Source organism: Macaca nemestrina, chromosome 15 (genome assembly GCF_043159975.1).
Source record: "Macaca nemestrina isolate mMacNem1 chromosome 15, mMacNem.hap1, whole genome shotgun sequence".
Taxonomy (NCBI): Eukaryota; Metazoa; Chordata; class Mammalia; order Primates; family Cercopithecidae; genus Macaca; species Macaca nemestrina.
In genome coordinates, this window is record NC_092139.1 from 95,429,948 (window position 1) to 95,441,967 (window position 12,020).

Below are 12,020 nucleotides of genomic sequence, written 5' to 3' on the forward strand. Positions count from 1 at the left end.
CAGCGCCTGGCCAATAAATTAATTTTAAATTTTAAATTAATGTTTAAAAAATTTAAAAGTAGCCGGCATGGTTGTATATGCCTGTGGTCCCAGGCGCTTGGGAGGCTGAAGTTGGAGGACTGCTTGAGTCCATGAGGTTGAGGCTGCAGTGAGCCGTGACTGCACTGCTGCACTCACCCTGGGTTACAGAGTGAGACCATATCTCAAAAAAAAAAGAAAGAAGGAGAGAGACAGAGACAGAGAGAGAGAGAGAGAGGAGAGAGAGAGAGAGAGAAAGAGAGAAATAAAGAAAGAAAGAAAGCAAAAAAATGAAAGAAAAAGAAAGAAAGGAAGGAAGGAAGAAAGAAATAAAGAAAGAAAGAAAAAGAAAGAGAAAGAAAGAAAGGAAGGAAGGAGGGAGAGAGGGAGGGATGCAGGGAGGGAAAGAAAGAGGAAGGAAGGAAGGAAGAAAGGAAGGAAGGGAGGGAGGGAGGGAGGGAAAGAGAGAAAGAGAAGAAAGAAAAGAAAGAAAAGAAAGAAAGAAAGTTTCTTCTCTAAATAGACCTCCCTTTGGACATCCCTGTTCCTTCACGGCTGACCCTGCCTTACCCTGTTGCTAGGCCTGGGGGAGGGGAGTACTGAATTTTAAGTCCCTTGAGGGGAGGAACTATCTTGTACTGCCGTCTGGATCCCACCCAGCAGAGGTCATGGCACAGAGATGATGTTCAAGGTAAGTGGGGTTGGATGGAGAGAAGGAAAAAAAAAAAGAACCAAAGAAGTTTGATCATGGAAGAACAAAGGAGGCCTCTGAGGAAGGAGCAGGTGTGCTAAGGCTGAATCAGCCTCCCTTAGCAAGAACAAGAAGACATAACAGCAAAAACAAGCAGACATGGTGATGTTCCACATAAACCAAAGAACACACCGGATCTCCAGGCAGACAGGAGAATGCACTCGGGAGTGGACTTTTATATTCAAGATTCAGAAGAGAATTTTTTGGGGGCTAAGAAAGCTCTCCTAGGATATTGATTTTATGAATGCAGAAGTCCCATGAATTGGACAGAAGCAGATTGGGAGTCATGGGCCCCTGGCCCAGGCTGTGTTCATTGCAGGCTGGGAGACACTGGGAAACTTACGCACTTATTTTAATTGGCAGGCACACAGGAATGAATTGATTCCCTCAAGGACACTTGTCTGTGAGAGGCTCAATATCATCATTGGTCTAGACAGTCGCTCAAACTGAGTCAATTCCCCTCCTCACAGCCACAGACATGGGCCATCCTGTATTTAACATAGTTTTGTTCTTCCAGGCTATCTGCCACCCGTTTATGTACACGCATGTATATATCCAAGAACAACAAAGAGCACTGCCGTGGGTAAATGGTTTTTAAAATGAACATAAATGATATTACCAACTGTGGCTCCTCTGCAACTTTCTTTTCTTGGTCAATATTAATTTTTAAGATTCATCCTGGCCGGGCGCGGTGGCTCAAGCCTGTAATCCCAGCACTTGGGGAGGCCGAGACGGGCGGATCACGAGGTCAGGAGATCGAGACCATCCTGGCTGACACGGTGAAACCCCGTCTCTACTTTAAAAAATACAAAAAACTAGCCGGGCGAGGTGGCGGCGCCTGTAGTCCTAGCTACTCGGGAGGCTGAGGCAGGAGAATGGCGTGAACCCGGGAGGCGGAGCTTGCAGTGAGCTGAGATCCGGCCACTGCACTCCAGCCTGGGCGGCAGAGCGAGACTCCGTCTCAAAAAAAAAAAAAAAAAAAAAGATTCATCCTTACTGGTAAATGTGGTGATAACTCACTCCTTTTCATTGCTATATAATAATCCATTTTACAAATATCCCTTTTAAAAAAAAGTTTAAGAGATAGGTTCTCGCTTTGTTGCCCAGGCTGGAGTGTAGTGGCACGATCATAGCTCACTATAACCTCGAACTCCTGGGCTCAAGTGATCCTCCCACTTCAGCCTCCCAAGTAGGGGGGACTACAGATGCACTACCATACCTGGCGAATTTGTTTTTTTAGTTTTTGTAGAGACGGGGGTCTCACTCTGTTGCCAAGGCTGGTCTCAAACTCGTGGCCTCAAGCGATCCTCCTGCCTTGGCCTCCCAAAGTGCTGAGATTATAGACGTGAGCCCCTGTGCCCACCCAGTATCCCTTATTATATCTATCCATTTCCCCACAGATGAACATCTAAGTTGCTTCCAACCCTGACCCACTAGACACTTCACTTCCTCCTTTCGTGGTCTCATCTATAAAAATGAGATGCCACAGATGACTTCCAAGTTGCCACAGGCTGGCTGCTTCAAATGCAGACTTCACCCCCAGGAAGTTCACAGTTCAGTCGGGGAGCCACGGTTTGTACCGTGAAAGAAATCTCACTCCATGACTGAATTGGGTGGTAGCTGGCATCTTCATCCTCATCTCTGTTGTTGGCCTCTAAACCCTTGCTACCCTGAGAAGGCTTTGCACAGTGCCTGGCACTCCTGGAAGACTGAGTGAGGCCAGTGGGTGGTGTGGCATGGGTGAGACAGGGAGGAGTGGGGTGCAGCTCTGCCAACTGCATCGATTGCATCGGGGGGCCCTGCCTGGTGCATCCATAGCAGTCCAGCCTGGGCAGCTTCCTGTTCCAGCCCGGCAGGTTGCACCTCATGTCACACAGCGGGAATCCTCTTGCTGTTATTTACATTGCCTGCAAAATCCAGGAAATCATCCCTGAATATGTGACCCACTGTCTTCAGATTAAATCCTTTCAGCAGGATTCTCTTTCCCCAGTATTCTCCTGTGATCTAGACCACAGAGCCCGCCTGACGGTGGATCCGGACTTGACGTTACTGGGAACAAGAAAGAAACCGTGTTGCGAAAGCTCAGAATCAGATCTCCGGCCCGGTAGAAACATTGCCATATGCTTAATTGTGCTCCAATTACACAGAATGCTTCAGAATCACTGCTCTGGGGTGGAGAGACGCTAATGGCCATCATTATATTTGGACAACCCTGTTCAGCTTTATGTGATCTTTGCAACTACTGTGTGGTTCACTGAGAGTTGCTGGCCTATTTTAACATGGGAGAGACGGTGGAGTTCCTCATTTGCAGAAGCTGACTGAGCATCTAGGATGGACCAAGCCTGGTTCCAGGTACTGAGGACAGTGCAAACTAGGCTCTCATGGAACTTCTAGTCCAGTGGGGAAACAAGCAACACACACACACACACACACACACACACACACACACACACACACACACAGCCTGTAGAGATAAGTGCTGTGAATAATTAAGAGTTATGAGAAATGGGAGCAGGGCCTAAACAGTGGTCCAGGAAGGCTCCCCGTAGAGGAGACATTTGGGAACCCACGTGAGGTAAGGGAGGGAGCTGTGCGGAGGAGATCTGGTGGAAGAGCATTCCAGACAGCAGGAACAGCCAGTGCAAAGGCTAAGGGGACCTGCTTGGTGTGTTGGACAGCCAGTGTGGCTGGAGTGGGGAGAGGGACTGGAAGATGGGGAGAGGATGACACTGTAAAGGCCACAGTAAGGAACCTGCACTTCACTATGAGTTGCATGGGACAGCTTTGAGCAGAGGAGGATGTGACCTGTTTGATACTTAGAAAAATCTCCCCCACTTTTATTTGAGACAAGGTCTTACTCTGTTGCCCAGGCTGAAGTGCAGTGGTGTAATGATAGCTCACTACAGCCTCAAGCTCCTGGGCTCAAGGAATCCTCCCACCTCAGCCTCCCAAGTAGCTGGAACCACAGGCACATGCGACTGTGCCTGGCTAATTTTTAAATTTTTTGTAGAGATGGGGTCTCACTTTGTTGCCCAGGCTGGTCTTGAGCTCCTGGGCTCAAGCAATCCTCCCACCTTGGCCTCCCAATGTGCTGGGATCACAGGCATGAGCCACCACGCCTGGCTAGAAGAATCTCTGTGGTTCCTCTGTGGGAGGGGAGGGGGCCAGTTAGAAAGCTCTTGAGCAACAATCCAGGGAGGGAGGATGGCAGCCAGACAGGGTCAGGCTGGAAGCAACAGAAGCGATGAGAAGAGAAGAGTCAGACCCTGGGCAGATTCTGAAGTCAGAGCCAACAGGATCCACTGATGCATCCAGTGTGGGCACGAGAGGTGCATCTGACCCAGTCAGAGAGCAGGAAGTTGAGCCAGGTCTCCAGCTCACCGGTGCCCAGGGCTCTCTGCCAAGCCTGTCACTGGACCTTTAGTGCACGCATTTGAACAAGTATGATGACTGCCATTAAATCCAGTGGGTTTGATCCCTTGTTAAGGGGTCACTTGGCTTCTTTTCCATTTGCAGGCTCTATTCCTCGCCTCCATTCTCTCTTGCCAACAAAAGGGTCTTGGGCAGGGTGTGGGTCTAGGCCCCTGGGTCAACTGCAGTGTTTCATGGATAAAGCCCATTCAAATACTCCTGTATGTTTGCACCCACTTTGAAGCCTCACCTCAAGAGGAGGGTCTTTTCATCTTCACTGCACAGACTGGAACAGAGGTAGCAAAATCTGCTGCTCAAGGCAACAGGGCAACTTGGAGTGATGGGGAGATAGTGAGGACCTGGGTGAGCCCTGCGTTAAGTTGAGGAGTGAAGGATCATGGTACTGGGATCCTGCTGGACCCAGACACTGTTTCCCACTCCCTCCCCATGGCTTGGCCTATTTCTCAGTTCCCACTGCCCGGCCTGGAGACCTCACACCTGAGTCTACCTTCATGCACAGCTGCACTGGAGGAGCTTCAAACTTTAAACATTCGAAAGCACTCAGGGATGCTGAACTTCATGAATCAGGTATAAGGGGTCCAGCTTCTTATTTGTTCTGCCAACAGAAGCTCCCATGATGATTATGAAAGAGAGAGCAATTCCATCTCAGAACATTCACGTTCTAGTCCTTTCTGTCTTCAAATCTTAGATCTAATTCCTTAACTGTTCCATCTTGAAACTTTCAAGGTTTTCGGTCCTTTGAAAAAATAGCCTAGATCAGATGCCCACCCTACTAGAATTTCCGTGATCTCATTTCTAATGAAGTCCGCCCCAGAACTTTGGAAAAGTGTGTGGCAAAGAGTTGTGTGTCCTGTTCTCTACCATGAATATCTGCTTGTATCCAATTATTCCTCCAGTCAATCTTTTCCGAGTGGCGACTGCAAGCCAGGCACAGGGCTGGGAACTAAGAACAGAAAAGGGACCTGGGCAGAGGGAGACAAACGCTGTAAGCACATGATGATGGGGCTGTGCACTAAAATCATAAGAATGTCTGCTAAGCCCACTGTGTTCCAGGCACTGGAGGGAGGCAGCATGGATCCTGCAGGCACCTGTGGCTGACGGCTTTTAGAATCACCATCAGAATTACACGTGAAAACACATTAAAATGCAGGTCTCTAGGCCTGAGTCTTCAGAAGTTCTTGTTCTACTGGTCTGGATCAGTAGGTGGGCCCAGCTAGGGTGACCCCTTGTCCCAGTTTGCCCCCAATCTAAGGGGTTCTACAGGAGGTGGGGCTTTCAGTGCTAAGACCAGGACAGTCCTGGGCAAAGCGTTGTGGTTGGTGCCCCCTAGACCCAAGAGTCTCTATTTTTAACACACTCCCCAGTTGATTCAGACACACAGAATCCACAGGGCCAGGTCAGGACAGAGAGGAAGTCCTGAGTCCTCATCTTCCCTGGGACAGACTCTGAAATCCAGAGGAGTTTCTGCAGGCAAGGTTGGCTGGCAAAGGATGGGTAATCCAGGCAGAGAGGGCAGCCAAGGCTCCCCGGAGTAAAAGTGCTGGTGAGGTTTAAGACCCCAGATCTGCTCACCTAGATCTGCTTCAGAGCATTCCCAGCACAGCAGGCCAGTGCAAGGAGAAGTGAAAATTAAAAAGGATTTGATTAGCTTGAGTGGAGAGGTCCGAGCTTGCCTATATGGCCAGGCCAAATTTCCCTGCAGCCCCCAGCTGGGCACAGCTGAGCTATGGCTTCCGTGAGCTGCAGGATATTTGGAATAAAGGCTCAACCTTGGAAAACTATTAATGAAAATGTCACAGGCACTAAAGTCAAAGCAGATGTGAAGCTAGCTACGCGGGCAGACAGAACTGATAAGAAACAGCCCAGGAGAGGACAAAACCTCTTGAGATTAGGTCAAGGGCAGACAAAAAAAATGACATCCGGGGGTCCCCCATGGCAACTCGGAGGAACACTGTCGCTCCTGTGGAACAAGCTGACATTTTTGTGCTGCTGTGTTATATATTGACATCCCAACAGGGCAGCGTTCAGAGGCCTCCACACCAGCAAATAAATATTACGTCTCCATCTTCAGCTAAGCAGAGCTGTGGTGCATTCCTATTACTTCATGTGGATTAACCATCTGGAAGTTGAATCAAGCCACAGAGTAAAGAATGAGATCCAATTTTGCATTCACCAAAATAAGCCGTACTAGTCTCAATTTATGGCAGATGGTTATGCAGTCTCAGCGGGCCAAAAAATCTCTCTGCAAAAGAATAAAGTTTATGCCAATTACTGTAATAGGAACCAGCACAACAACTGTGTGGGGTTGACTAAGATCGCAGATATTGCTGTACAGCTCATAAACTCCGGGGGGCCAGAGGAACGATGGGGACCCAGTTAATTCATTAAGATAACGCGAGAGAAATGAGTAGCAGAGTTCGTCATAAAACAGAAATATTTCCCCGCAAAGGATGGGAGGGAATCGAGGTAGAGTGACTCCGATCGGGGTGGGGCCTGGGTCATGCTGCAGGCAGGGCCAGGGAAATGGTTAATGGTCACAGGGAGGCTGCCTGGTGATCAGTGGGAAAGGTATAGGAAGAGAGCCGTTAAATTCTGGGCTTCTCCACTCCATTCATTCAAAACAGGTCTGTTGAGCATGGGCTAGTCTGTGGCAGGCAATGGACAGGCCTCGAGCCTACCGTGGCCAGTGCCCTGCACTCCTGGGGTCTGTCCTCACAGAGCTCCCAGCTTGGCGGTGCCCAGGAGGGAGGCTGGTCGAGTCGGGAGGTCCAAGGAGGCTTCTTGGAGGACATGGCCCTGGGGCTGAGGATGAAGGATGAAGAACAGGGAAAAGGACTCTGGGCCTACAGGACACACTGTGGGCTTTGGTCTCAGAGAACCTGGAAGGCTATCATGGTTGCAGTCTGGTGGTGAGCGCCAACAGCTAGGCAAAGACGGAGACAGTGGCTGGGCCTCTTGGTTCCAGAGAGGTTTGTCTGTGTTCTGAAATCAAAGATAGAATGATGTGCTCTCTCTTCCTTTTGGAAAGGGATCTTTGGTTACAGAAGCTCTTGACTCTTTTCAGCTGAGAGCAGCTTTTTAATTTTTTTTTAATACTTTTATTTTGAAACAGGGGGTCTGTTGCCCAGGCTGGAGCACAGGGGTATAATCTTGGCTCATTGCAGCCTCTACCTCCCAGGCTCAAGCTATCCTCCCACCTCAGCCTCCTGAGTAACTGGGACTACAGGTGTGTGCCACCACACCCGGCTAACGTTTTATTTTTTTTGTAGAGATGGGGTCTTGCTATGCTGCCTAGGCTGGTCTCGAACTCCCAGGCTCAAGTGATCCTCCCGTCTCAGCCTCTCATAGTGTTGATATTACAGGCATGGGCCCGGCCTGAGAGCAGCTTCTTGACCTATGTGTGCTCAAGGAGATGGGAGGGCGGTAACTCCTCACTCCTCAGGGTGCTGCTATAAAGGAATGAGGCACTATAGCACAGAGGAGGAATTCACTGTTCCTCCATCATCCTGCCTGAGGAAAGCGCTGCGGGGACCTCCTGGCCAGCACCTCCTCGCATAACGCCTAACGGCTTCCATGTAACCTGTTCCCCACCCCCACCCTGGGAACTTTCGTGCCCTGCTAGGACTCAAGTAGGCAGTTGGTCTGGGACACATGGGGTTCCAAAACAAGGTTGCCTGTTTCCTATACAATGTTGGTTCAGCCCTAGTATTTGCTTTTAAATGAATGCTGACATTTGGGGTTCACAATAGGGTGACCAACTCTTCCAGTTCCCCCAGAAATGTACTGGTTTTAGCACCAAAGTCCAGCCTTCCAGGAAACCCTGTATCCTGGGCAAACCAGAATGGCTGGTCACCCTCGCTGAATAACAGACCAACCAAGAGGCAAACCCAGTGTTGCAGAGATTTCCATGCATCACTGTGGCCATTCCTGTTGCACAGCCACATTCTGTGTTGGTATAATGACCTTGAGTTCCACCAGCAGGACACGGAGGCTCAGGGGGGCTGCGACCACTTGGGGGTCCGTTGCTTGGTACGTGGAGGCAGTGGGCTTGGAATGCAGGTGTTGGATGCTAAAGCCCCAGCAGCAACGTCAGTCACGACCACCGAGCTGCACATTCTCGAGATAGGTTGACAAGTAACGGAACAAAACTCTTCCCAATCAACAGCAATCCCACTGTTCCTTGCTCGGCCAGAGGTCTCTTCCCTGTTCCCATGAAGGCCCAAGCAGACAGAGGCCATCTCCTCTTGGTGGCCCGGAGCCAGGCTGGCCTGGCTGCCTAGTTCCCCTCCTACCCACCACCCCCATCCCCAAGGATACTGGTGCCCTGCAGCACAACCTGCGGGGACAGAGGACCAACGTGGAGAGTGAATCGCAGGGCAAGTGGAAGAAGCCCCCGCCTGAGGCAGGGAGCTTGCCGGCAGGAATGCAGGCGCTGACCTCAATCGCACAAGTGGAAAATCTGAGCCTGTCGGGTTGGAAGAGGCCAGGAGGAATCCTGAAATACACCCCCCACTCCCACATGGGCTTTCTGGCACACACCATGCCGAGGAAGGGGAGTGAGCTCATGGGCCGTGAGATGCCAAACTGAAAAAATCTGATCCCCAGTGGTAGAAGGCACCACTGGGCAGTCACATATGGAAAGGGTTCTTGAGGCCTTGTGCCTTACAAAAAGTTTTAGTAAGATTCTCTTGTCAAGTAAAACACTGAAGACAGTTCTGGGGGTAAGGGAGGCGTCTACCCACGATCCCCCCACGCTAACAAAACCACAGCGCTCCCTTCTGGATGCTGGCAGGCCTGGAGACTTCCTGCCTGGCTGTGGCAGGAGAGGGAGGGCAGGTATTCTGATTTCTCACCCTGCTGCAGCACAGTTCCTGTCTCCGCATTTCATTATCATTAAACCTTGCCCTCTAAGTACTCCGAGGCGGCTTACAATAGGAGGCATGGATACAGGAGACCCTGAAACCCTCAAGCCTCCCAGCACCATTGCAAAAACCAAGGATGAGGGGTGGGAAGGGGGAATGAGGAGTTATGGCAGGAAGCCTTGCCTGAGGATGGTGCCTTGGTTGGATGTAAAATGCAACATGGGGATTCCTGACACCAAGACTGAGGGGATGCGCAACACTGTCTAGGAAGAAACATTTTCTTGGCTCTGGGAAGAATCAGCCATGGAAGTTTACTCCTAAGGGGTGTTTGAGAGCCTAGGGTGTCCATAACAGAATTTTTGTCATTAGGGTCACCCCTTGCTGAATGCCACAAGCATGGAGCTTTGCAGTTCTCAAAGACAGGGCAGTAGGATGAGCAACTCTGGAGAGGCCCCTGGATGACAGTCCTGGCTCCACCACTTTTACTAATAAAACGTGGGGCAAATATATATTAATCCGGGCCTCAGCTTCCTCAAGCATACAAGGATAGTGACAGCACCCACTTCATAGGGTGATTGTGAAGATTAGAGGCCAATGATGTGCTGTACCTGACTTACAGTAGGTGCTATTAAGTGCTGGTTGGTACTGTTGTTATTGTTTGCAATCTGATATGTTAAGAGGAATAACTATGAAAAGAATCTTAAACCAGGGATTTGGGAAAATTGTGGCCCCTGGGCCAATCTGGCCTGCTGCCTGTTTGTGTGAAGTTCTGTTGAAACAGCCGTGCCCATTTAGGTAATGTCTATGGTTATTTTCGCACCACAAAGGCAGCGTTGAGTAGTTTAGGCAGCGCTGAGCAACAGAGACTGTATGGCCCACGAAGCCAAAAAATATGTACTATCCAGCCCTTTATAGAACTCTGATTTAAGGGAATGAATGGACTGAGTGATGTCTATGCATGGCTGTTCGGGGCCTGATCCCGAGCCTCCCTCCAGCCTCACTTGGGAGGAGTCTCTTGTCCTACACAGCACCTCTCTTAGAATGACACTGGGAGAGAAGGCTATAGGACACATTGGGTGCGGAGCACTCGCAGCACCTCTTGGTAGGCTGAAAAGTTGTTTCAGGGACTCCCCAGGCCATGGGAAAGTGGAGGCGGCGCTGACACCGTGGCATCAGTATTCTGGGCTGCAGAGAGCCAGCATGCAATGGGATGCCCAGAGGCGAAGCTTTTGTTTAGCACATATATTAACAAACACAGGAGGCCACTCCTTCGTTCCACTTCATGAACCTCCCTCAGTCTGGAGTGCAAGGTAATTCTGCTATCGACTGATGAGCAGGTGGTGTCAGAATATATAAAGGATCAACAAGGCGGAAGCATGTCACGGCGCTTTACTGCTTCCTAGAAATCCAAGAAGTAAACAGATTCAACCCAAGGTGGAGTGTCACTGACTCGCAGAAACTCTGGGCTCATTTTCTAGGCAAAGGCCTGGCACAGGCACAGCACATCCCATCAAAAGCCATGACCCCAAGCCCAGGTTAAGGCGTTAGCAATGGCATCTAGGGAGTCGTATTTCAATTGTGGAAAAAGTACAGGATGTCTATGAGCCTTTTTATGAGTGTAGGATTTAGTTCAACAGCCACAGATAGCATTTTCTGGACAACAGATGTAGAGAGAAATTATGTCAGTTGAGAAGAGTTTAATCAGAATTATCTTTTCTTTTTTTGAGACAGAGTCTTGCTGCTCTGTCGCCCAGGCTGGATTGCAGTGGCGCCATCTCAGCTCACTGCAACCTCCTCCTCCAGGGTTCACATCATTCTCCTGCCTCAGTCTCCTGAGTAGCTGGGATTATAGGTAAGTGCCACCACGCCTGGCTACTTTTTGTATTTTTAGTAGAGATGTGGTTTCATCATGTTGGTGAGGCTGGTCTCCAACTCCCTCCTGACCTTGTGATCTGCCTGCCTAGACCTCCCAGAGTGTTGGGATTACAGCTGTGAGCCACTGCACCTGGCCTATCTTCATCCTATTCCATATATCAACTGCTTTTGTTAACCCATCATAGCTCTGCCCTTCAGCTTTCTGTGCATATTGGTGGGGGAACAGGTGCTTAAGAGCTATTTCTGTGGTCAATGTGCATGTTTAGGGCAGCAGAGAAATCAGCTTGATTCCTTCCACCTGTGACTGACCCTGTATAGGCAGTGAGACTGATAAGCCTCATTGGCTTCACTTTAAGAATGGCAGGACACTGGCTTTGGCTGCAGTAGTCTTTTGGGCCTCAGGAAGTCATGCAGATGTTCCAGAAGGGGCACAGCACCAAAGCTAACTCGGGCAGAGCCTGATTATCCACACAATGCCCTACACCGAGGCTTGGCAAACAAGGCATGGCCTCTCCAGTCAAATCCAGCCTGCCATTTCTTTGTGTAAATAAAGTTTTATTAGAATAGGCACAGTGTTCATTTATGTGTCTTCTATGGATGTTTTTGCATTGTGAGGGCAGAGCTGAGTAACTTGTGATAGGCCATATGGCCCACAAAGCCTAAAATCTTTTACAGGAAGTTTGCAGACCCCACCCTAGATGAGAGGACAGTGCATCAGAGCATACATAGTCTGCACTGGACCAGGACACACAAAAGGGGCAGGATTTCAGTCATTTGGGGGCGTTTTTTAGACTTAGGGGCCAGTTAGGATTTCTGGCTTGGGCAGCACAGCCAGTGATACAGTTAACTGATAGTAAATGCAGACAGTACATTTTTGGGAAGGAGGAAGGCCTAAAAAGAGTTTTGCTTTAGATTCATTTAGTTTGCAGTCTCTGAAACCTCTGGTTTAGGTGCCTGGAAAGCAAGGAGGGAAATGCAGACTTGGAGCTCCCTCCTCTGTTCTCATCAAATTTTGTACAATCAGCTACCAAAACTACTACTTCCCACTGCTAGTTGGTAGGCTTCAATTCTGAGGGCAGAAG